We start from the raw sequence: 24,693 nt of genomic DNA, 5'->3' as shown, positions 1-24,693 counted from the left end.
TTGACTTTGGATTGTGAACTTGCACACCAGTTTTCTGAGTTTTTTCCTCACCTCTTTCACAGAACAGGATGGATAGAGGACACAGGGTTGGGTATTTCCCTTCCACAGGTCAGTTAGACGCTGCTAATGTCCTAGCAGCTTAGGCTTTGGTCAACTTGTTTCTCCTATAAGTGACCTTACCAAGAACAGAATGCTCTGGTGTATTTCAAAATGCTTCCCTTGTTCTTCATCCTGTCAAAAGACTGAGTGGGTTCTTCTTTGATTTACTATGGGAAGTTGGTAGAATTCCTAAAGATAAATCTCGTTAATACTGTGTAGCAGCCCCTTTCTCTCCGCAACTGGGTCCCCCTAAAGATTTCAACTCTCAGAGTCATTAATAGTTCAGGTTTTTGGGCCTCCCTGGTGGCACAGGGGTTAAAGACAGCGCTATCAGGCTATCCCCAGCCACTGCAGCACGAGTTGGATCCTGGATCTCGGCAGGTCAGGGAGCAACATACATGGTGCAGCAGACCTCTCCTGCCTCACCTGCTGCTCCCCTCAGCAGTGTATTTCAGTCAATCTGCCTGTTCTGTTCTCCATCCTGTCTCTGGTGAATCCTCTCACCCTCCACACCTTTGGTCTACACCCCAATTCTTGTATGCACAAATAGATAAAACTTTAAGAAAAAAAGTTCAGGTTTTTCTGTCTGGGCAGTGATTTCCAATGAACTTTCTGCTTGTAAGCCTCTGCTCTGGTAAACTGTGGCTCCCTATAATTCATCTGCCTCTTCAATATTGGGGGCAAAAGTTTACCCTCTGTCCTCCATTATTGCATAGATGCAAGGAGAGTTGTTTATTTTTCATTCTGTTGAGCTTTTTACGTGTTGTTAGGACAGAGTGGCAGCTTCCAAACACCTTACCTACAGAACTTAAAAAACAGGAGTGCAAAATATATAAATTATCTATAATTAGAATACTAGAAGAAATAGAGAATGGAGAAGAAATACTTGAATAATGGGCAAGAACTTTCCAAAATTAATGATAGACAGCAAATTATAGGTCAAGGAAGCTCAAAGAATACCAAGAAGAATGAACACAATCCTTCCTCCCACTATTTCTAGGCATATTATTTTAAACTGTAATAAACCAAGACAAAGAGAAAATGTTGAAAGGATCCAGAAGGGGTAAAACCACCTTTTCTACAGAGGAATAAGAATAAAATTATAGCAGATTGTCACTCAGAAATTCGTCAAGTAAGAAGAAAATAGAGTAAAATATTGAGTGCTGAGAGAAACAAAACCACCAACCTATAACTTTATGGACAGTGAAATTATCCTACTAAAGTGATATAGAATGAAAGATTTTCTCAGAAAAACAAAAACTGAAGGTTTCAAGATTAGAAGACTTGGTCTGCAAAAAAAAAGTTGAAATAAGTTCTACCAGAAAAAAGAAAATGATATATAGTTTTAGAAATACAGGTCTGAATAAAGAATGGTAAAACATGAGAAAAAATAGACATAGAATAAAAACTCATTTTATTCATTGATCTATAATAAAAGATAATTTTATTAAAAGATTTTTAAGTCATGACAATTTATTTTTAATACAGCAAAATCACAATGGTATATTCATATATGATTTTAGCATTTACTTTGAAAATAATTTTGGCCTGTGGGGTCCCACTTTTAGTGCTTATACCATAGCAAGGCAATTATTACTTTTTAAAGGCCTGCAATATACCTCGTAAGTATATATATATTTTTTTCTTTTAGCGGGGTGACTGTTTTACAATGTTGTTTGTGTTTTACAAGTATAGGTTTTCCCCTTTCAGGTGCCATTATTAAACTGTACCCACTATCAAACCACCCCTCCCCTCTGGAAACCTCAATTCTATAATCAGTTTTCTAGGGTTTCATGTTAGTTTGGCTTTATCTGACCCTTTGTTTGGTTTCCCTATATTCTACATATTCACATATAAATGATACCATCTGGTATTTGATTTATTCTTCTGACTTATTACACTTAGTAGAATCCTCTCTAGCGCCATCCATGTCATCATAAATGGCAAGAGTTTATCATTTTTGATAACTGAATAGTATTCCATTGTGTATATGCCACAGCTTCCTCATCCACTCTCTGTTTTGGGGCATGTAGGTTGTTTCTATAGCTTAGTTATTGTAAATATTGCTGCAATGAATGTGGGAGTGCATACTTCCCTTTTAATTAGTGTCTTTTGTATTCTCTGGGTAGATACTTTCGAGAATTGCTGGGTTATATGGCAGATCCATTTTTAATCTAAAAGATTATTTTAAATAATAATGTAACAATACATTGGGTGACCTAGAATATGAATAAATGAAGTGAGTGACAATGATGTCTTAAGAGCAGGTAGGAAAAAATCGGGAATACTGTTATAAGGTTCCCGCAGCAAAGTGAAGTGGAACGTTTTGTGAAGGTAGACTTTGATAAGTTTATTTTTTTTAAGAGATTTATTTATTTATGCATACAAGAATTGGGATACAGGCCAGAGGTGTGGGGGGTGAGAGGATTCACTAGAGACAGAGTGGGGAGCAGAACAGGCTGATCGAATGAAACACACTGCTGAGGGGAGCAGTGAGTGAGGCAGGAGAGTTCTGCTACACCATGTGGGTTGCTCCCTGGCAGGGGATTGAACTCCTGCTGCAGTGGCTGTCAATTGCTTGGTAGCGCTCTCTTTAACCCTTGCGCCACCAGGGAGGCCCGACTTAGATAAGTTTAAAATGTATATTGCAGCTCTCAGGCAATCACTAACTTTTTTTAAAAAAAGAACTATAATTAATATACTAAGAAAGAAATGAAATCATACAAGAGAAGATAAAATCATGAAAGATGTTTAACTAAAACCAGAAAAGGCAGAAAAGGAGGGAGGAAATCCTAATGTAAGACTACCTCAAAGCATCCAATAGGGTTTCTTTTTTTTTTTTTAATAATAAATTTTATTTTTATATTCCCCATACAATTGCAACCCCCCCATTCTGACCCCAATCCCTCCCCTCCCGCCCCCCACCCCCCAAAAAGTGTCTCTGGTTCATAGTTATTTGTTGATTTTGATTTTCACTTTCTTATAGTTATTCATTTTCCTGGTCCCTTATTTAAGTTTTCTAGATTCCTGCTATGAGAGAGACCATCCGGTATTTTTCTTTTTCTTTCTGGCTTATTTCGCTGAGCATGATCCCTTCCAGCGCCATCCATGTTGCTGCAAATTGCATGTGTTTATCTTTTTTGAATGCTGAGTAATATTCCATGGTATATATGTACCACATCTTCTTGATCCAGTCATCTATTTTTGGGCATTTGGGCTGTTTCCAAAGCTTAGCTATTGTAAACAGTGCTGCTATAAACATAGGGGTGCAGATGTTCTTTGGAATTGATGTTTCTGTGTCCTTTGGGTAAATCCCTAGGAGTGGAATTGCTGGATCATATGGAAGCTCTATGTTTAGTAGGTCCAGAAATCTCCATACAGCTTTCCACAGTGGTTGGACCAGTTTGCACTCCCACCAACAGTGCAGAAGAGTTCCTTTTTCTCCACACCCTCGCCAACATTTGTTGTTGCTAGTTTTTTTAATATGTGCCATTCTCACTGGTGTAAGATGGTATCTCATGGTAGTTTTGATTTGCATTTCCCTGATGACAAGTGATGTTGAACATTTTTTCATATGCCTGTTGGCCATTTGCATTTCCTCTTCAGAGAAGTTTCTTTTTAGCTCTTCTGCCCATTTTTTGACTGGATTATTTTCTTTGTTGTTGTTGAGTCTCGTCAGCTCTTTGAAGATTTTTGTGATCATTCCTTTATCATTAGTGTTGGGTGTAAAAATGTTCTCCCAGTTGGTGGGGTTTCTCTTTGTTTTTGTTATTGTCTCTTTTGCTGTGCAGAAGCTCTTTAATTTGATGTAGTCCCAGCTGTTTATCTTTGCCTTCACTATCACTGCTTTGGGTGATGTGTCTGTAAAGATGTCTTTGATGTGCAAATCACGTAGTGTTTCGCCTATATTTCCTTCTATATATTTTATGGTTTCAGGTCTTATGTCTAGTTCTTTAATCCATTTTGAGTTGATTTTTGTGCATGGTGTGAGGTAGTGGTCAAGCTTCATTCTTTTGCATGTAGCGACCCAGTTTTCCCAGCACCATTTATTGAACAAACTTTCTTTGCTCCAATGCATAGTCTTTGCTCCTTTGTCAAAGATTAGTTGACCATAAATCTGTGGGTTTATTTCTGGATTTTCTATTCGATTCCATTGGTCTGTATGTCTGTTCTTGTTCCAATACCATGCAGTTTTGATGATTATGGCTTTGTAGTATAGTTTGAAGTCTGGGAGTATGATGCCTCCATTCCTTCTTTTTTTTTTCAGGAGAGCTTTGGCTATTCGGGGTTTTTTGTGATTCCATATGAATTTCATCAATAATTGTTCTATTTCTTTGAAGAATGACATTGAAATTTTGATTGGAATAGCATTGAATCTATAGATTGCTTTTGGTAGGATGGCCATTTTAATAATGTTTATTCTTCCAATCCATGAGCAGGGGATGTCTTTCCATTTCTTTGTGTCTTCTTCTATTTCTTTTAACAGTGTTTTATAGTTTTCTTTGTATAGGTCCTTTACCTCTTTTGTTAGATTTATTCCCAAATATTTGATTTTTTTTGTTTCAATAATAAAAGGGATGGTTTTTTTGATTTCTTCTTCTTCAGATTTATTGTTTGTGTATAGGAAGGCTACTGACTTTTGCGTGTTGATTTTGTATCCTGCCACTTTACTGAACTGATTGATAAGTTGAATTAGTTTTTCTGTGGAGTTTTTGGGGTTCTCTATGTATATTATCATATCATCTGCAAATAGTGATAGTTTGACTTCTTCTTTTCCTATTTGGATTCCTTTGATGTCTTTCTCTTGTCTTATTGCTCTGGCTAGGACTTCCAGTATTATATTGAAAAGCAGTGGTGAGAGTGGACATCCTTGTCTTGTTCTTTCTTACATGCCCTTTACATTAAATTTGGGTCCAGGACTATTCAGGCCACCGAAGAATGGCATTACTCTTCCAAAACAGAACGTATAGGGCCTCCCCGGTGGTGCAGCGGTTGAGCACTGGGCTGCGAAACTGCCCGCAGCCTCTGCAGCGCCGGTTCCATCCCCGGCCACCAGAGGAGAGTCCCACATGGTGCGACAAACCTCTCCGGCGAGCCCGCTGCTCCCCTCAGCAGTGTCCTCCGTCTGTCTGGCTGTTTTCCTCACGGCTCTGGCTCTGGTGAATTCTCTCACCCTTCCATGCTTCTGACTGTACCCAGTGCTTGTATAAATAAATAAACAAATAAATAAATAAATCTTTAAAAAAAAAAAAACCAAAAAAACAGAACTTATATATTTGGAATCCATGTTGATCATATTAACATCTACTTATCTAGCTCAATGATTTCACACCTTAAATTTCTTGTTTCTTGGTAAAAAAATCCTTGTTTGTCTTTCCCAGAGGTCCTCCCCATGACAATTTCTGCCTTTACTGTTTTTTTTAAAGAGAGAAATGAATTTTACTCTATATTCCTATCTATCTACCTACTCACCTACCTACCTATCATCTTTCAATTATCACAATAATCTCTTCAGTCACTTATCAAATCAACTTCTTATCTTTCTATCTACATCTCTGTGAAATGGATGGTGATATTTAAAGTATAATGATTGGATGAGCCTATTTCATTCATAGTCCCATAGCCTTGAAGACAGGGTAATCCAGTAGGAGGTAGAACTAGATGGCAATGGAGAGCTTAATTTGGACATGAGAGTGTCTCTGTGTGTCAGACTATGAAAGCAGAACGGAAATAACATATTTAAATGTCAGGTTATTTTGAGATTTCTCAAGCTTTAATTAAACTTGCCTACAGGTTACACGTTTGGAGTGCTTGATGAGTTTCTGAACAGAAGAAATAGTCTGTCTGCCAGATGGATTTTGCCCAAACTCTCTCAGCAACATTTTAAATAGCATCTTCCCCCCCACTCCTGTCCATAAAATGCTTCTCCAGCATTCCACCAATGTAAAGTTTCACTCATTAAAGAGCTTAGTAAGAAGCTCCCTAAATATTCCCAAGCTCATATAGAGATTCTTAAAGAAAATGCGTGTGCTAGAGGACAAATAGCTGAAGTTAACAGTAAGTGTCCCCACCTCAAAAAAAAAAAAAAAAAAGTGAATATGAGCAATAGCAAAGGAGACAAAGGAATGGGTCCTAATTATAAATCCATCTTTGCTGTGATCTTAGAAAATAACTTAAGGAAATTTTTGATTTTCATTCTAATCATGCAAGTATTTATTAAGCACCGACCCTTTTTTTTTTTTCAGCACAATGAAAGGATGTAGGACATAGGAGAATTATTAAAAACCACAGTATGGTTTTGTATAAAGAATACAACCTTTAACCCAGATAAATAAACCATGTAGTAAGTGTATTTCTGAGTAGGTTACTTAATATTTCTGCTAGGAAACAAGGTCATCTTTTAGTACCTACCATAGGTATTAGGTTTTCTTTTTTTTTTAAATTTATTTATTTATACAAGAACTGGAGTACAGGCCAGAGGCACAGGAGGGTGAGAGAATTCACCAGAGACAGAGTGGGGAGCAGAACAGGCAGACTGACTCAAAACACTGCTGAGGGGAGTGGTGGATGAGACAGGAGAGGATGTTTACAGACCCCTCATATTTAATTATAAATAAGGTGCTATTAAGTAAAATTTCTCATAGAGAAATTTAAAACCCTAATATGTAGTATATAATGTAACAAGTAACAATAAATATACTAACTTTGTATTGTTATGAGTTCTCTAGAGGAATAGAACAAATAGTGTGCATATATATATATATGGAGATTTATTGTAGAAATTGACTGACAATATTATAAAGGTTGAGAAGTTCCACAATCCCACCAACTGCAAACTAGAGAAATAGGAAAGTTAGAGGTATAAAAACTTAGAAGGTAGGAAGAGAGGAATCTATAGCATACACTCAGATCTGGGTCTAAAAGCCCAAGAAACTGTAGCACTGATATCTGATACCTGAGACAAGAGAAGATGGATGTGAAAGTTCAAGCTGAGGAAATAAATCTGAAATTGAAGTATGACTTTGTATTTCCTCCACTTTTTTTGTTCTGTTCAGGGCCTCAGTGGATTGGGTGATCCCATCCATTGGTGCATTGGTGGGGGTGAAATGCTAATCTCTTCCCCAAACACCCTCACAAACACACCCAGAAATAATGTTTTATCAATCATCTGGGCATTCTTTAGTCTAGTCATATCAGGACACATACAGTTAACCATTGCAATACTATTGTGCCCATTAAGTGAATGACAGCAGTTGTGTGAATGTCAGAGAAGGTATAATCAGTGAGAGAGGACCTATATGTACAAAACTCTGTAAATTTCAGCAGCAACTAGCAAAATGAAAATTGTATTTTTGCCTCTCTCTATATATACATATATATGTACACAAATAAACACATGTGCATATATACCTGCACGTATACTACATACATACACATACATGTATATTTATATGTATACACAGACATATGTGTGTGCAAATCCACACACAGGCAAATCTCATTTTATTGCTCCCAGTTTTATTGGACTTTGTATATGTTGCTTTTTTACAAATTGAAGGTTTCTTGCAAATCTGCATAAAGCATGTCTACTGGTACCCTTTCCCTATAGTATGTGCTCTTTTCATGTCTGTGTCACATTTTAGTAATTCTTACAATATTTCAAACTTTTTCACTGTTATATTTGTTTTGGTGAGCTGTGATCTGTCATCTTTGATGTTACTACTGAAGCTGTTTTGGGAACACCAGGAACTGTGCCCATAAAAGATGGTAAACCTAACTAATAAATGCGTGTGTTCTGACTGCTCTGACAAACTGCTGTTTCCATCTCCTTCTCTCTCTCTGTGCCTCCTTATTTCTTTTTTTTTTTTTAAAGATTTATTTTTATTTATTTATACAAGCACTGGGCACAGTCAGAGGCGTGGGAGGGTGAGAGAATTCACCAGAGCCAGAGCAGAGAGTAGAACAGGCAGAGTGACGAAGTACACTGCTGAAGGGAGCAGCGGGCGGCAGGAGAGGTCTGCGTGCCATGTGGGACCCTCCTCCAGTGGCCAGGGAGCAGTCTGGGATTGAACCCGTGCTGCAGAGGCTGCGGGCAGCTTTGCACCCCAGCGCTCAACAGCCGCGCCACCGGGGAGGCCCTGTGCCTCCTTATTTCTGAGACACAATAATATTGAAATTAGGCCAAACCATAAGCCTACAATGTCCTCTAACTTTTTAAGTGAAAGGAAGAGTTTCATGAGCCACACCTAAAATCAAAAGCTAGAAGTGATTAGCGTTAGTGAGAAGGGCATCAAAAGCCAATATAGGTCAAAAGCTAGACCGCCTGTGCCACACAATTGTGAATGCAAAAGCAAAGTTCTTGAAGGAAATTAAAAGCACCACTTCAGTGAACACAGGGATGATAAGAAAGCAAAACAGTTTTATTGCTGATAAGAGAAAGTTTTAGTGGTATGGATAGAATATCAAACCAGCAATATTTTCCTAAGACAAAGCCTAATCCAGAGCAAGGTTCTAATTCTCTTAAATCTGTGAAGGCTGAGAGTAGTAAATAAGTTACAGAAGGAAAGTGTGAAGCTAGCAGAGGTTTATTCATGTGGTTTAAGGAAAGAAACCATTTCCATAATATAAAATTGCAAGATGAACAGTAAGTGCTGATAATAGAAGTTGCTGTAAATTATTCAGAAGATCTAGCTAAGATCTTTGATGAAAGTGCCTACATTTAACAACAGATTTTCAATGTAGGCAAAACAGCTTTATACTGGAAGACAATGTCATTTAAGACTTCCATAGTTACAAAGGAGAAATCAATACCTTGTTTCAAAGGGTCAAAGGACAGGCTGAGTCTCTTATTAGGGGTTAATGTAGCTGGTAACTTTAAGTTGAAGCCAATGTACATTTACCATACTGAAAATTCTGGGGCCATTAATAGTTAAGCTAAATCTACTCTTCTTGTGTTCTGTAAACAGAAAAACAAAGCCTGAATGATAGCACATCTATTTATAACATGGTTTAGTGAATATTTTAAACCCATCTTTGACAACCAAGAGCTGGGATCTCATTGGCAACCAAGAGCTGGGATCTTCACCAGTGATTACAAGGACATTAATGTTGTTTTCATGCCTGCTGACATATAGTCACTATGTAGCCCATGGACTGAGGAGGAGTTTTGGCTTTCAAGTCTTATTATTTAAGAAATATATTTTATATGTCTAAGGCTACCACAGATGATTCCTTTGATGGGCCTGGATAGTCAATAGAAATCTTTTTGGTAAGAAGTCACAACTCTAGACATTAAGATTATCTGCCATTCTTTTTTTTTTTTTTAATAATAAATTTTATTTTTATATTCCCCATACAATTGCAACCCCCCCATTCTGACCCCAATCCCTCCCCTCCCGCCCCCCACCCCCAAAAAGTGTCTCTGGTTCATAGTTTTTTGTTGATTTTGATTTTCACTTTCTTATAGTTATTCATTTTCCTGGTCCCTTATTTAAGTTTTCTAGATTCCTGCTATGAGTGAGACCATCCGGTATTTTTCTTTTTCTTTCTGGCTTATTTCGCTGAGCATGATCCCTTCCAGCGCCATCCATGTTGCTGCAAATTGCATGTGTTTATCTTTTTTGAATGCTGAGTAATATTCCATGGTATATATGTACCACATCTTCTTGATCCAGTCATCTATTTTTGGGCATTTGGGCTGTTTCCAAAGCTTAGCTATTGTAAACAGTGCTGCTATAAACATAGGGGTGCAGATGTTCTTTGGAATTGATGTTTCTGTGTCCTTTGGGTAAATACCTAGGAGTGGAATTGCTGGATCATATGGAAGCTCTATGTTTAGTAGGTCCAGAAATCTCCACACAGCTCTCCACAGTGGTTGGACCAGTTTGCACTCCCACCAACAGTGCAGAAGAGTTCTTTTTCTCCACACCCTCGCCAACATTTGTTGTTGCTAGTTTTTTTAATATGTGCCATTCTCACTGGTGTAAGATGGTATCTCATGGTAGTTTTGATTTGCATTTCCCTGATTACAAGTGATTATCTGCCATTCTTAAGACGAAGTAAAAATACCAACATTAACAGGAGTTTTGAAGAAGTTGATTCCAACCCTCACAGAAGACTTCACGAGAAAGTAACAGTGGGTGTGTTGGAAATAGCAAGAAAATTAGAATTGTAAGTGGAGCCTGAAAATCTGACTGAATTGTTGCACTCTCATGATGAAACTTGAACAATGAGGAGTTGCTTGTTGTGAATGAGCAAAGAAAGTGGTTTCTTTAGATGGAAACTATTATGAACAATGCTGTAACAACAACAAAGAATTTACAATATTAGTTGATAAAGCAGCATCAGAGTGTGAGGACTGACTCCAATTTTGTTTTTGTAGCTTTTTATATCGAGGTAATATTGACTTACAACACGATATAATTTAGGGATATAGGGCCACACTTCTTTTTTTTTAAATATATATTTTTTTTTTTTTTAATAGAGGCATGTTTTTTCTTTATTTATTTGTTTTGCTTGTTTGTTTTGTTTATACATGCACTGGGTACAGTCAGAAGCGCGGGAGGGTGAGAGAATTCACCAGAGCCAGAGCGGGGAGCAGAGCAGGCAGAAGGACCGAAGTACACTGCTGAGGGGAGCAGCGGGCGGCAGGAGAGGTCTGCGCACCATGTGGGACCCTCCTCCGGTGGCCGGGGAGCAGCCGGGGATTGAACCGGCGCTGCAGAGGCCGCGGGCAGCTTCGCAACCCAGCGCTCTACCGCTGCGCCACCTGGGAGGCCCTAAATATATATTTTTAAAGATTTATTTATTTATTTATACAAGCACTGGGTACAGTCAGAGCGCGGGAAGGTAAGTGAATTCACCAGAGCCAGAGCAGGGAGCAGAACAGGCAGACTGACGAAGTACACTGCTGAGGGGAGCAGCATATGGGACCCTCACCGTGGCTGGGGATCGAACCAGCACTGCAGAGGCTGCGGGCAGCTTCGCAGCCCAGTGCCCAACCGCTGCGCCACCAGGGAGGCCCAGAGCCACACTTCTTCAGATGTATGTTGCCATACCATACCCACGACCGAAGCATCCATAATCAACCACCACAGCCTACTGGGCTCTCTTCCTCCTTTGTTCCCTTCGCCCATCTTCCCCTACCAGTACCCTCAATTCTGCAGTCATATCGTTAGGGTTCACTATGGTTTAGTTTTTTGTTTTTCACTTTCTTTTATTTTCCTACATTGTTGTTTATTTTTGTACAATTTTGATTTCTCCACTCAGGTGTGATCCCCATAAACCTCTCCCTACCACCTCATCTGTGAACCATCACCATAGTTGTTTTAGATTTTTAAGAAGTCTTACTATGAGTAAAATGTTATCAAACAGCATTATGCTACAGAGAAATTTTTACAAAAGATGGAGTCAATTGATAAGGCAAACTTCATTTTCTCTTTTATTTAGACAATATATTTTTTAAAATTTTATTTATTTGTCTTTTATTAAGAAATTGCCACAGGGCCTCCCTGGTGGCGCAAGGGGTTAAGCGCAGCACTGTGAAGCTGTTCACAGCCTCTGCAACATGAGTTTGATCCCTGGCCAGCCAGGGAAATACCCACATGGCACAGCAGACCTCTCCTGTCTTAACCACTGCTCCCCTCAGCAGTGTATTTCAGTCAGTCTGCCTGTTCTGTTTCCCACTATGTCTCTTGTGAATCTTCTTGCCCCTACACATCTGGCCTGTACCCCAGTTCTTGTACGCATAAATAAATAAATCTGAAAATAAAAAAAAAAAAAAAAGAAATTGCCACAGCCACCCAACCTTCAGCAAACACCACTTCGATTGTCAGCAGCCATCCACAATGAGGTAAGACCCTCCACCAGCACAAAGACGATGACTTGCTAAAGGCTCAGATGATGGATAGCAATTTCTAGCAATAAAATGTTTTAAAATTAAGGTATATACTTACTTTTATATATAATGCTATTGCATACTTAATAGTCTATAGTATAGTGCAAATATAACTATTATATGCACTGGGAAGCCAATAAATTCATATGACTTGCTTTATTGCAATATTTTATGAAAGTATTCTAGAATTGAACCTGCACTACCCTCAAGATATGCTTGTATGTATGTATGTATGTATGTATATACACACATATATAATCTTTATCATGTGACATAGATGATATGTAATGTATACATCATATACATCAGAAAGAACTAGAATATCAGATAGTTCTAGCTGGTTATTCATGCCCAGTTTTTTTCCAAGACCGCCACATATGGTATTAAAAATTGTGTATTGTATACACAGAGTAAAATGTGATGAAAGCTCCACAGAGTTGTACTGTGTACAACTTGCACAACTCCTTTTGGCAGAGCTAAAATATCCAGAAGGTACTCACATGAATCAGTGGAACGCAAAAGAGCATACTTGAGTGGAAACGCAAATGAAAAACAAGAATGGAGACAGGGGCCTACCTGGTGGTGCGAGAGGTTGGGATACAACCTATTAGCTATCCGCAGCTATTGCTCCCTGGGCAGGGAGCAACGCACATGGCGCAGGCAACAGACCTCTCCTGACTTGCCCGCTGCTCCCCTCAGCAGTATATTTCTGTCAATCCGCCTGTTCTGTTCACCAGTGTGTCTCTGATGAATCCTCTCACCCCCAGCATCTCTGACCTGTACCCCAGTTCTTGTATGCATAAATAAATAAATCTTAAAAAAAAAAGAATGAAGACATAAAATGTGATAAATACAAAAAATAAAAATTTTACTCTAAAAGGGCTTCAAGAGGTCAATTATATGGTGAAGGACAGAAATGGACTTGCAGTGTTGAACTCACAAAAAAATTGATTTTTAGTGATGTACACCTGAAACTTACATAATACACTGTTGCTTCATTGTAAAAAAAAGAAAGTTTGACCATAAAAATGGATGAATTCTTACTTTTAAGGCAGGCAGAAATGTGTCCTGAAGGGATTTGTGGAAAGGCTACTGTGTAAACTGGTGAACAATATTTTCTTATTATGATAGTTGTAAAAATAATTTTGATAGCACTGTTTGTGATAGAGGCCTCATAAAACACTGTCATTCCAAAGTATAGGTCAGTAAAAGTAATTCTATCAGAAGAGAGGGGTTCAGTATTATCCATTCCTGATACCCAATTCTCGCTTTATTATTCTGACAAGATCCATGGTAGCTAGCATATCTAGAGAACAAATAATGTTCTTAAATGTTGTCTTTTCTCAGTTGGACTTTTATAAATAGTTTTTTAAAATGAGTTTGAGATTGTACAAACCATTTTGTTTTGGAGGCTAATCATGCAAGAGAAGATGAGGAATTTTCTGTATAAATTGAAAAGATAAGGAAAAAAGAAACTAGAGATAAATTAAAAGTATTAAAAACAGCTTATTCCACAATGAGCTAGTTCCTATGACAACTTCTGGGATTATAAAGATGATTAATATCTGTCCTCAAGGTGCTTGTAATCTAGGAGTGGGATAAGTATGTGTCAGGCCTATCAGACTAGCAAAAATTAATAATATTACTAATGGTAATATTAATAGCTAATAACTATTCTTGCTCTGAGTAAGGCATTTTCTAGGTTATTTTTAAATATTAAAACATATGATGCTTTTCAACCCTATAGGGTAGTTATGTATTATTATTATTATTATTATTTTTTTATTAGATAATAAATTTTATTGTTATATTCCCCATACAATTGCAGCGCCCCCATTCTGACCCCAATCCCTCCCCTCCCGCCCCCTGCCCCCCTAAAAGTGTCTCTGGTTCATAGTTTTTTGTTGATTTTGATTTTCACTTTCTTATAGTTATTCATTTTCCTGGTCCCTTATTTAAGTTTTCTAGATTCCTGCTATGAGTGAGACCATCCGGTATTTTTCTTTTTCTTTTTGGCTTATTTCGCTGAGCATGATCCCTTCCAGCGCCATCCATGTTGCTGCAAATTGCATGTGTTTATCTTTTTTGAATGCTGAGTAATATTCCATGGTATATATGTACCACATCTTCTTGATCCAGTCATCTATTTTTGGGCATTTGGGTTGTTTCCAAAGCTTAGCTATTGTAAACAGTGCTGCTATAAACATAGGGGTGCAGGTGTTCTTTGGAATTGATGTTTCTGTGTCCTTTGGGTAAATCCCTAGGAGTGGAATTGCTGGATCATATGGAAGCTCTATGTTTAGTAGGTCCAGAAATCTCCATACAGCTTTCCACAGTGGTTGGACCAGTTTGCACTCCACCAACAGTGCAGAAGAGTTCCTTTTTCTCCACACCCTCGCCAACATTTGTTGTTGCTAGTTTTTTTAATATGTGCCATTCTCACTGGTGTAAGATGGTATCTCATGGTAGTTTTGATTTGCATTTCCCTGATGACAAGTGATGTTGAACATTTTTTCATATGCCTGTTGGCCATTTGCATTTCCTCTTCAGAGAAGTTTCTTTTTAGCTCTTCTGCCCATTTTTTGACTGGATTATTTTCTTTGTTGTTGTTGAGTCTCGTCAGCTCTTTGAAGATTTTTGTGATCATTCCTTTATCATTAGTGTTGGGTGTAAAAATGTTCTCCCAGTTGGTGGGGTTTCTCTTTGTTTTTGTTATTGTCTCTTTTGCTGTGCAGAAGCTCTTTAATTTGATGTAGTCCCAGCTGTTTATCTTTGCCTTCACTATCACTGCTTTGGGTGATGTGTCTGTAAAGATGTCTTTGATGTGCAAATCACGTAGTGTTTCGCCTATATTTCCTTCTATATATTTTATGGTTTCAGGTCTTATGTCTAATTCTTTAATCCATTTTGAGTTGATTTTGTGTATGGTGTGAGGTAGTGGTCAAGCTTCATTCTTTTGCATGTAGCGACCCAGTTTTCCCAGCACCATTTATTGAACAAACTTTCTTTGCTCCAATGCATAGTCTTTGCTCCTTTGTCAAAGATTAGTTGACCATAAATCTGTGGGTTTATTTCTGGATTTTCTATTCGATTCCATTGGTCTGTATGTCTGTTCTTGTTCCAATACCATGCAGTTTTGATGATTATGGCTTTGTAGTATAGTTTGAAGTCTGGGAGTGTGATGCCTCCATTCCCTTCTTTTTTTTTCAGGCGAGCTTTGGCTATTCGGGGTTTTTTTGTGATTCCATATGAATTTCATCAATAATTGTTCTATTTCTTTGGAGAATGACATTGAAATTTTGATTGGAATAGCATTGAATCTGTATATTGCTTTTGGAAGGATGGCCATTTTAATAATGTTTATTCTTCCAATCCATGAGCAGGGGATATCTCTCCATTTCTTTGTGTCTTCTTCTATTTCTTTTAACAGTGTTTTATAGTTTTCTTTGTATAGGTCCTTTACCTCTTTTGTTAGATTTATTCCCAAATATTTGATTTTTTTTGTTTCAATAACGAAAGGGATGGTTTTTTTGATTTCTTCTTCTTCAGATTTATTGTTTGTGTATAGGAAGGCTACTGACTTTTGCGTGTTGATTTTGTATTCTGCCACTTTACTGAACTGATTGATGAGTTGAATTAGCTTTTCTGTGGAGTTTTTGGGGTTCTCTATGTATAATATCATATCGTCTGCAAATAGTGATAGTTTGACTTCTTCTTTTCCTATTTGGATTCCTTGGATGTCTTTCTCTTGTCTTATTGCCCTGGCTAGGACTTCCAGTATTATATTGAAAAGCAGTGGTGAGAGTGGACATCCTTGTCTTGTTCCAGATCTTAATGGAATTGCTTTCAGCTTTTCACCATTGAGAATGATACTGGCTGTTGGCTTGTCATAGATGGCCTTTATGATGTTAAGGTATGTTCCTTGTATCCCAAGAATTTCAAGGGCTTTTATCATGAATGGGTGTTGCACTTTGTCGAAAGCTTTCTCAGCATCTATTGATATTATCATATGGTTTTTATATTTCTTTTTGTTGATGTGTTGGATAACGTTGATTGATTTTCGGATGTTAAACCATCCTTGTGTCCCTGGAATGAATCCTACTTGGTCGTGGTGAATTATCTTATGGATACATTGTTGGATTCTGATGGCTAGAATTTTATTGAGGATTTTTGCATCAGTGTTCATTAGGGAGATTGGCCTGTAGTTTTCCTTTTTTGTGTTGTCCTTGTTCGGTTTTGGTATTAGTGTAATGTTGGCTTCATAGAACGTGTTTGGTATTGTCCCTTCCTTCTCAATTTTTTGGAAGAGTTTGTGAAGGATAGGCACTAATTCGTCTCTGAATGTTTGGTAGAATTCATTTGTAAATCCATCAGGTCCTGGGCTTTTGTTTTTGGGGAGGTTTTTGATTACCATTTCAATTTCGCTAATTGTAATTGGTCTGTTTAGGTGTTCTATTTCTTCTTTATCTAGCTTTGGGTGATTGTAGAGTTGTAGGAATTTGTCCATCTCCTCTAGATTGTTAAACTCGTTTCCATATAACTGTTCTTAGTAGTTACTGATTATTCTTTTGATTTCTGCTGTGTCCGTTGTGATTTCTCCTCTTTCATTGATGATCCTGTTTATTTGTGCTTTCTCCCTTTTTTCCTTTGTGAGCCTGGCTAGGGGTTTGTCTATTTTATTGATTTTTTCAAAGAACCAGCTCTTGGTTTCATTGATCTTTTGGATTGTTTTTTTAGTTTCAATTTCATTTATTTCTGCTTTGGTTTTTATTATTTCTTTTCTTCTACTGGTTTTGGGGTTTTTTTGTTGTTCTTTTTCTAGATCTTTGAGCTTCGAGATTAGGTTGTTTCTTTGAGTTCTTTCTTGTTTCTTGATGTGAGCTTCTATTGCTATATATTTTCCTCTTATTACTGCTTTTGCTGCATCCCATACATTTAGGATATTGGTGTCCTCCTTGTCGTTCAATTCAAAAAATTTTTTAATTTCTTCTTTCATCTCCTCATTAGTCCAGTGGTCTTCCAGTAGTGTGGTTTTTAATCTCCATGAGGTAGGAAAGTTCCTTGCCTTCTTTTTATGGTTTATTTCTAGTTTGATGCCTTCATGGTCAGAAAAGATGGTTGATATGATTTCAATCTTGGTGTATCTGTTGATGTTTGTCTTGTGCCCCAGTATGTGATCGATCCTGGAGAATGATCCGTGTGCGCTTGAGAAAAATGTGTACTCCGTTTTTTTGGGGTTTAGTGTTCTATAGATGTCTGTTAAGCCCAATTGCTCTAGGTCCTTATTTAGAGCTTTGGTTTCTTTACTTATTTTTTGTCTTGTTGATCTATCCATTGTTGATAGTGGTGTGTTGAAGTCTCCCACTACGTATGTGTTTTCTCTGATGTCTGTTTTCAGAGAGGACAACAGTTGTCTGATATATTTTGGTGCTCCTTCATTTGGTGAGTATATGTTAATGAGTGTTATTTCTTCTTGAAGTATTGTCCCCTTGATCATAATGTAGTGACCATTTGGGTAAAAATATGGAACGCTTCACGAATTTGCGTGTCATCCTTGCGCAGGGGCCATGCTAATCTTCTCTGTATCGTTCCAATTTTAGTATATGTGCTGCCGAAGCGAGCACTAGTTATGTATTATTATTAATCCATTTTGGCTGATGAAAATATGAAATCTCAGCTGAGTAGCTTGCCCAATGAATACAGCATTTAAGTCAGCTTTTTAAAATATTAGCTATCGGTCTTCTAAAACAGATAAAACCATTCAGAATGATTGGTGAATATCCAATATCCAAATAAGGAAGATTCTAGTTTAAAAGCATTTAAAAAAATTAGCTGAGTAATACTCCACTGTGTATACTACATCTTTATGTGATCACCTGTTAGTGGACACTTAGCTCTTGGCTGTGATACGTCATGTTGCAAAGAAACCAGGGGCATATAAATCTAATCAAATTAGTGCCTTGGTATTTTTTGAGTAAATACCAAGAAGTGGTATAAATGGATTGCATGGGATATTTACTTTTAATTTTTTGAAGAATCTACATACCACCAATGGTATGAAGATTCTCTTCACATCCTCTCCCACACTTGTTTCTTGTCTTTTGAATGACAGCCATTCTCACAGTGTGAAGTGACACCTCATTTCTGTTTTGATTTGCATTTCTCTAATAATAAGGGTTAATGAACACCCTTTAATGTGCCTGTTGGACATTTGTATGCATTCTCTGAAAAGGTGGCTGTTGAGATACTTTGACCATTTTTTACTTAAGAGCTAACTTCAAGTCAAAAGGTCTTTGTCCTTTACACCTTAATTCTAGTGCTGCTAATGAAATCATTGTTATTGTTTGAATGATACAGATTTACCTATGGACATTGGAGAAAATAAGAGAGGAAGAAAGTCAGGTTTGTGTGATAAGTTATGCCAAAGTCTGACTAATGAACAGTCTTTATCCCCTCTCTGTTCTAAATGGTGCTAAACTCTTGATTTTCATAAGAGTTAGAGACAATGGATAAAGTTACTTTAGGAGAAGTCCTGAGAATCTTTGAATGTAAGTTTAAGCAATGGTATTGATAATACAGTTGTTCACAGGAATATTGTAAAACTTAGATGATTTTTGTATTTGGCTCTAAGCAAAAAGGTGCTACAAAAAGAGACTATATACAAAAGGATGTAGTGGAAATATAAATACACATTTTTAACACAGGTAGTTTTTACAGGTTTGAGATGGAAATGAAGAGTTTTCTCCCTCAACATTAACCAGTCTTACTAATTCTGCTCAGACTTCTAATTTTTTTTTTAATGGGGGCTGGTTGCCAGTGGAGCCAACTATTTGAAAGATTTATTTATTTATTTATACAAGCACTGGGTACAGTCAGAAGTGTGGGGGGATGAGAGAATTCACCAGAGCCAGAGCGGGGAACAGAACAGGCAGACTGAGGAAGTACACTGCTGAGGGGAGCAGTGGGCGCGACAGGAGAGGTCTGCGGGCCATGTGGGACCCTCGCTGGTGGTTGGGGATCGAACTGGCGCTGCAGAGGCTGTGGGCAGCTTCACAGACCAGCGCTCAACCGCTGCGCCACCTGGAGGCCCCTCAGACTTCTAATTTATCTATTATTTTTGTCTTTTGGGAAAAGTTGGGAGAGTGATCATGAGGGGAAGGAAGGAAAAACAGAGTTATTCTAATAAGGAGTAAGAACATGGAATTAAAATGGTTCAAAGAGCTGGAAGTCTCCATTGATAATCCTCTTTTAAAAACTAAATGTTCAGGAGAAATAAGCAAAAACAGTTTGGAGGGAAAGACACATAAAATTATTTTTCGAAATATATAGCCTTTTCACAATGACATAAAGAAAATGTCAAAAAGAAATCCTCAGAATAGTTGATTTGACCAATATAGCTTTTGAAAAATCAGAACTTAAATATTTTAAATAAAAAGCAGACTATCTAAAATATAAGGATATATCAATGCCTAAATTCTACTCAATAAATATGATGAAAAAGGCAAGATAAACAAGGAAAAAATGCAGAAGGTAACTGAAAACATTTGTGAGAATAAATAGGTCTGTGGGAAATTAATTCATTTAGCAAATATTTATTGAGGATCTGTTATTTTCTAGGCACTGTTTAGAGAATTGCAAATTAAATCAACCTATTAAAATGCAAAACCGATGATAATAATAAAGAAATATCAGTGATGCTGGAGAAAAATAGCTATATATTGTTGGTTATATTGTAAATTGGTTCAATTTTTCTGGAAGATAATCTGCCCATATATTGCAAGAGTTGCAGTAATGTTTCTACCTTTTGACCTCATTATTTTGCTTTTGGGAACAAACCTCAAAGATAACTAAAAAAAAGTAATTTTACAAAGATACACATAGCAGTTACAATTAATAATGAAAACTGACAAAGAGGGCACAAGGCTGAATATGGATATTTATGACAAAAATGAATGTATATTTGTATATTTGCAAAAACAAAAAGATAATTGTATTCATTTGCTTATTCAATAATTACTTATTAGATATTTATATGGGTCAAGCACTGCCTTAAGGGCTGTGTACTGAATGTGGAACAAATTATAGGCCTGCTAGGGTCCCTGGGAGCTACGTAGAATAAAAAAAAAAATGTGGCTTCTCTGAAACATGAAGTTCTATGAATGCAAAGCTTGGCTGGAAAAAAAATGTTCCCTCTTTTTCATTGTTATTTTTTTGCAACACATACATGATTTATTCATACAGGTTCACACCTCTTTAGATGCGGGTTACCATACCACAGCCACTACCAACATACCTGAAGTCCTTCACCACAATTCACTGGGCTCACTTCTCCCTTCTTACCCCAATCCCCATGCTTGAGTGGCTTAAATTCTTTTTTTTTTTTTTAAAGATTTATTTATTTATGCATACAGGAGCTGGGGTACAGGCCAGAGGTGTGGGGGGAATGAGAGGATTTACCAGAGACAGAGTGGGGAGCAGAGCAGGCAGAGCGACTGAAGTACACTGCTGAGGGGAGCAGCGGGCGAGGCAGGAGAGTCTGCTGAGCCATGTGGGTCAGCTCCCTGGCTGGCAGGGGAATTGAACTCAAACTAGTGCTGCACTGGCTGGCAATAGCTTGATAGCGCTGACTTTAACACCTGAGCCACCAGGGATACCCTGTTTGTTTTCTTTCTGTTGAATTGTATGAGTTCTTTGTAAATCTTTATAAAGTTCTTTATAAATCTTGGATACTAACCAAATATTTTTTCAATTCAGTAGGTTGTCTTTTTATTTTTAGTGATAGCTTCTTTCATTGTGCAGAAATTTTCTAGTTTGATACAATGCCATTTGCTTATTTTTGCTTTTGTTTTCCTTGTCATTGTAGTTGAGTCCCCAAAGACATCAATGAAGCCAATGTTGTGAAGTGTCTTGTCATGTTTGCTTCTATATTTTTGGTTTCAGGTCTTACATCCAAATCTCTAATCCATTTAATTCAACTTTTGTGTGTGGTATGAGATAGTGGTCTAGTTTCAATTTTTGCATATGACTGTCAACAACATCATTTGTTGAAGAGACTTTCCTTTTCCCCTTGTATACTCTTAGCAACTTTGTCATAAATGAGTCATAAATTAACTATCCTCATAAATTGAGTTTATTTCTGGACTCTCAATTCTATTCTCTTGATCTGTATCTATTTTTATTCTAATATTATGCTTTTTTGATTACTATAGCTTTGTAGTAGAACATGAAGTATAGGAGTTTGGTACCTTCATTTTTTTAAAATTTTTTTTTAAAGATTTATTTATTTATGCATACAAGAACTGGGGCACAGCCCAGAGGTGTGTGTGTGAGAGAGAGAATTCACCAGAGACACAGTGGGGAACAGAACAGGCAGATCAACTGAAACACCCTGCTGAGGGGAGCAGTAGGTGAGACAGGAGAGGTCTGCTGTGCCATGTGGGTAACACCTTGCGCCACCAAGGAGGCCCTGTTACCTTCATTCTTTTTCATCAGAATTGCTTTGGATATTTGGGGTCTTTTGTGGTGCCATGCAAATTTCAGTAATTCTTGCTCTGTTTCTTTGAAGAATCTCATTAAAACTTTGATAGGGATTATAACATGACTCTTTTTTAATGCTCCAGAATGATCTAATCTTGAGCTCCTTATTTATATCTGCAAAGATCCTCTTTATCCCCAAATAAGGTCACATTCACAGGTGCCAGGGAATAGGGCATGGGCATATCTTTGTGAAGGCCACCAGCCAACCGAATGTAGGCACTGTGTGACAAATCCTTTACTTCCTCCCAGTGGGGTTACCAGGATGATCTGTATGGGTACAGCACTGTCTCCACATGGCACTGAGGAACACTGAAAGTTCTGCTTATATTTCCCAAATAACCTCATGTAAACCAAATCCAAAGGACACTATGGTCCTTATGAAAACTTTTTGCTTCATAACACTTTAAGTATATGCTCACTATTGACACAATTCATACATTTAATCACCTAGCATTGGAATCTTTTGTTTCTTTGCCCTACTTGTTTGTAAGACCCTTGAGGGAAGTGACTGTTTCACACTCAACATTGTACCCTCTTGGCTGGCAACTGTCCCATTTGTGACTTTCCTTGAGGCACTTCACATTATGCTGCAAGGGATCACAATAATAATTTTCTGGTTTTTAATCAAATTAAAATTTGATTCATTAAAAACTGATGAATTGCTCCTGAAAATTATTTTTAAAAAGAGGCTGGGTAAAAAATAAAAAAAAAACATTTATCATGTTATTTTTGGATAGCTGCTGGTGATACAAGATGAAGTTCCAGCTCTTATACTTTAATTGCTAAGTCTGTTGGGGAGAGCCATCTGAGCAAACGAATGATAAACCAATGCTAACTACTATAGTAAAGTCATGAATGAAATACCATGAAAGCAAAGAATAGGGAGCAACTAGTTGTTTTGGGGGTGGTGAGAGATAGCTTCAGAGAGGTGACATTTGAAATGAGTTTTGAAGGGTGAGTAGGCATTTTCCAGGGGAAGGACATTCCACAGAAAGATGAAACCAGTAGGGAATTCTGCCAAAATCATAATAGCAATATCAAGAACAAAAATTTAGATGAGTTTCAAGAAAAGGGAGACTTTTACAGATGCAGGAAGAGGCTAGGAAGTAGTTAAATACACTCTGTGAAGAGGACTTGGCACTAAATGTACATGTAAGGAAAAGAATGAAGTCAGAAACACCACAAGGCCATTCCTCAGCAGACCCTGGGTCTTTCTTTTAAAAATGAGGTGGCTGTACTCTTCAGATGTACATTGGAAATGTGACCTGGGTATTCTCCATGGCAGGCTGTAAATCTATATTTCAATCAAGACTTTGCTCTTTTAGATTAACATATGCTCTTGAAAGCCCTCAATTCTTTTCTGCCTTATTTTTTTTCCTAAGAAAAAAAGAATTCTCTTTAAACAGCAACACAATAATGCTGGATTTAGCTCATTTTAACAAAGGTCACAGCATTTTTGAGTACTAAACATGATTACTATATCTTTCCAGTATCTAGATGTCTGGCAAGCATGCCACCATCACTGGAATAAATAACTAGAACTCCAGGGGGGAATGAAAACTGTGGGCCTGAAGGCTGAGGGTATCTGTGAAAAGGCAGATGCATCCTGTTTCTCCTTAACCATAGCCAAGAAGAGAATCAAGGCAAAAGCTCCCCTTTCCTTGAATCACCAGACTGTTGAGTAACTTGAGAGCTTGTATGGTCACTGGTTTCAATTTGGCCTTAGAAACCAAATGGGTAATAGAAGATTTATTTGAGAAGCTGCTGTAAAGAATCTAAAATTCCTCTCAATTGCAACTCAGCAGCACCTGGATTCTATTCCTAGACTATTTCCCCCTGTGATGATAGTATCAGCAATTAACATACTTGTATTTTTTAAAGCTTTATTCTTCAGGGAGTACTCAACCCATGGGAGAGGTCAGCTAATTAATTTCTGTAATGTTTCAGATTAGACTGTTGCATGTTTTATGACCTTGAAGAGTACAGTGATTATTAAGTCACTAAAATATTAAATCACTTTTGCAAGGAATGCAAATAGGTAAGGAATGCAGATCTTGGACACTCTGAGATATGTTTCCACCTCTGTCCCATAGTAGAACCCTCAGAAGAGTGCTGGGTTTTACATAGGAAGATAAAAAAAAAAGAAGTTACAGTATCAACAGATAAATAATATACTTCAATAGTCTAAGGGAATACTCATTATTTTAATATGAAATTATCCATATCTCTGTAACCTGATGGTAAGTTCTTAGTAGCTATGAAATCAATGGTTGGATAATCACTGTCTGTGGAGTGGTGGAAAGATCCTCACACTTGGAAATTGAATTTTGATGGTGTCCTTTTCACTTATTAGCTATGTTATCATGGTCAAGGCAATTGGAACCATGGAATCACAATTTTATCAATTGTGAAATGAACATATTAATAATTGCCTAATAACACATTCTTGTCTTCACCTTAAGAATCAAAACTCCATCATCTTTCACTTGAACCATTATAACTGACTTTCAATTGGTGTCTTATATTTTATTCTTGTTCCTCTACTGTCTCTTCCCCATAAAGCTATTAGAGTCATCTTTTAAAATTATAATTCAGATTGTGTCATTGTTTTGGTTAAAACCATTTGTATTTAGAATAAAATATAAATTCCTTGCTAGGGCCTAAAATATGCTATAAAAAATGTTTTTTTGCTCACCTGTTTAGCATCTCCCTATAATGCCTCTTATTCACTGAACTCCAGCCATACTGACCTTACTGTCTATCAACCAGACAAGCTTACATCTCCTCTAGGCCTCTGCACTTGCCATTCTGTCATCTAGGGGGGGGGGCTTTTCCTAATTTCTGGATGACTGCTCCTTTTACTCTTCTAGGTCTCACTTCATATATCCCCTGCCCAGAGACTTCCTTTCTGACCATTTTATCAAAAGTATCATTTCCCAATAGATTTTCCAAAACTTGTAATAATTTTTGCCTCCATGGTAATTATCACAATGTGAATTTATCTTGTTCAAATTAAGTTAGTTGTATTTATTGTCAGTTTTTCCCCATAAGACTACACTCTGTGAGTGGCAACATTTTGTTTACTGTTTTTAGACTATACACCCAGAGTTTAGAGCAATACCTAATAATTTAACATATACTAGGCACTCAATAAATTTGGC

At 37.3% G+C, this 24,693-nt stretch overlaps 1 protein-coding gene and 1 non-coding gene across 3 annotated transcripts in view; both read right to left on the bottom strand.

Annotated features, from left to right (window-relative positions):
• Nucleotides 1–24,693, bottom strand: part of CNGB3 (cyclic nucleotide gated channel subunit beta 3) — a 206,322-nt gene that overhangs the window by 6,424 nt on the left and 175,205 nt on the right. The gene's annotated exons all lie outside the window — the stretch shown is intronic.
• LOC119252233 (U6 spliceosomal RNA) lies at nt 17,513–17,619 on the bottom strand. The gene has a single exon (XR_005126745.1). It is a non-coding gene; the product is annotated as a U6 spliceosomal RNA (small nuclear RNA).

Source organism: Talpa occidentalis, unplaced genomic scaffold, assembly GCF_014898055.3.
Source record: "Talpa occidentalis isolate TD23 unplaced genomic scaffold, MPIMG_talOcc4v2.1, whole genome shotgun sequence".
NCBI lineage: Eukaryota > Metazoa > Chordata > Mammalia > Eulipotyphla > Talpidae > Talpa > Talpa occidentalis.
This window is presented reverse-complemented; position numbering and strand designations above follow the sequence as displayed.